We start from the raw sequence: 2,417 nt of genomic DNA, 5'->3' as shown, positions 1-2,417 counted from the left end.
CAGGTGTTGTAGCCTTGCTTAGTAGTGTCTGTCTCTATCCCAGCCAACACTCTCCAGTGGGAGTGGCTGTCCAGCGAGGGGACCAGCCCCTTAACCCCCCCGCCAGTTCTGCCCCTCCCTTCCTGGATCTCACGTGTGCTGGATGGGTGCTGCATTCATATCCAGTACAGGCAACCACGCCCTGGCGTTCCATAATGTGTACTGGTTTTGTCGCAACCAAACCCGGCCCATTCCACACTCTGTTCTGGTGATCGGATTTGCCAGAGGATGACATGAACTGATTCAGCCTGGTCTGCTCCTGACCCATGCCGAATGCATGCCAGTGGGAAACTTTCCATGGCCTATTCTGGGCTGTTTCCAATCATGCTTCTTGCGCTTACCTGCAGGGACTGTGTCCTGCCAGAGGAGTTGCCCAGGCTCCTCCATCAGAACCCCTCCCAATGCCAGATTTTGCGCTTGCCAGGGGGTTCTTAAGCCAACCCTACTCAGTTCACCTCCTGTCCTAGCAGGAACAGTGGCTTTTCCTGGCTGGCTTTCACCCCATTCTGACTCTTGTTGTTGGATGTTTCAGCCCAGCCATGGCTCGTCCATACCCACATACAGCTCACACATGGCTCAGAAGGGGATTGAGACCGGCAGCACATATACTAAAATTGGAACGATACAGAGAAGATTAGCATGGCCCCTGCGCAAGGAAGGGACTTTCACTGGGAGCTTGGGAGGTGAACCCAGACAAAGAACTGTCCGTCCTGCTGGTCCGTTTGATTTGACCAGGAGCAGAAACAGAGCAGCAGATCACAGATAGGCAGTGCGAAAACAGCATGGATTTCACAGCCCAGTCAGCCCCCTAGAGCCAAATTGGATGCCATTTTGTGTAAGGAGGCAAAGGCAAGGGAAAGGACTGAGCATACGCTGAGCTGGGAGTGAACTCATTTCTGACTCAGTGAACTGCACCAACGTGGCATTCTACAGGTTCCACCCAAGACAGGTCTGGGTAGCCCTAAGACCTGATGGACAGCAGATCAAGAATTCCAATAGTGGTACATCAGGCACCATTTTGTACACTGTGGCAATAGCTTTGGGACTGCAGGGGATAACAGTAAACTGCGCATGTGCGGATCTCGCGAGAACTCACTGAGTTCAGTGAATTGCACTGGTCCCGCCGGAAAATAATACCAACTGTGGCATCATACGGGTCAAAATAGGTCATGTGGCACTCAGACCTAACATCCAACAGGTTCAGACAAGATCAGTGCCACCAACAATCTAACTATATAGAACACCTGGTGTCTCTCTATTCCTGGGACCTGCTCGAACTGGAAGTGGGAGAAAGGTTGCAGAGACAACGGTGCAGCCTCAGCATGGTATCACAGGAGGTGGAGAGTGCTGAGCCAGGAGCTGAGGCTAAGGAGACCATGGTGGAAACCTAACATAAGAACCCAGACCTGGAATTCATTGGAAATTGTGGAACAATTGCCTGCAAGCAAAAAGTTGTGTATCAACTGCAATAAGTAAAATCACATTGTAGACCTGTGGGTGACACAGCTTAGAAACCTGCCCCAAAGAGAAAACTCTGCTAACCAGAAGTACAATGACCAAGAGCAAAAGAAGAGACAAAGGCACAATGAATATTACCGAAAACTGCCCTGCAAAGGAGCAAAACCCTATACCAACCTCAGAGTTAACTGAGGAAGACATTGAGAAAATGGGGCATACAGAATTCATAAAACTCATTTTAAGGCTTCTGATGAAAAATGAGAAGCACATACAATAGTTCAAAGAATTTAAGGACGCAATAAAGCAAATCAAGGCTGATATATCAGAAATTAAGAGCACAGTAGAGCAAATTAAAAGTACAGTGGAGAGTCTCCAAAATTGAATGAAGCAAGCAAAAGAAAGAATCTCAGAATTGGAAGATATTTCCTGTCATCAGGGGAAAGCAAAACGCTGGAAGCAGAGCTGGACCAGGCCAAAAAAAGTATTCAAGAATTGAAAGACACTGTTAGGAGGTCAAGTATAAGAGTTATGGGAGTCCCAGAAGGTGCAGAAAGAGAAGCTGAGTTTACAAATATATTTAATGAAATAATAAAGGAAAACTTGGGAAACAAGATCCCGGAGGGGCACAGAACTCCCAACAGGCTTAATCAAAAGCGATCTTCACCAAGACACTTGGTCATCAAGCTCTCTTCAATTGAACATAAGGAAAAGATCCTTAAATGTGCACGTGAAAAAAAATCAATTGACATATAAAGGAATGCCAATTAAGTTCATAGGGGATCTCTCACAGGAAACTCTACAGGCAAGAAGAGAATGGAGTGACATATTCCGGATTCTAAAAGAAAAAAAAAATTGTCAGCCTAGGATAACATATCCAGCAAAGCTTTCTTTTGTCTTTGAAAGTGAAATAAAATTCTTCC

The 2,417-nt window shown here is 46.5% G+C and overlaps 1 pseudogene; it reads left to right on the top strand.

Annotated features, from left to right (window-relative positions):
* The first annotated feature begins 622 nt into the window (after positions 1–622).
* LOC131480883 (U6 spliceosomal RNA) lies at positions 623–714 on the top strand (annotated as a pseudogene).
* The last annotated feature ends 1,703 nt before the right edge of the window (positions 715–2,417 follow it).

The sequence above is a fragment of the Ochotona princeps genome, chromosome 7 (genome assembly GCF_030435755.1).
Source record: "Ochotona princeps isolate mOchPri1 chromosome 7, mOchPri1.hap1, whole genome shotgun sequence".
Lineage (NCBI taxonomy): Eukaryota > Metazoa > Chordata > Mammalia > Lagomorpha > Ochotonidae > Ochotona > Ochotona princeps.
The sequence above is the reverse complement of the archived record's forward strand: the minus strand, read 5'-3'. Positions and strand labels throughout refer to the sequence as shown.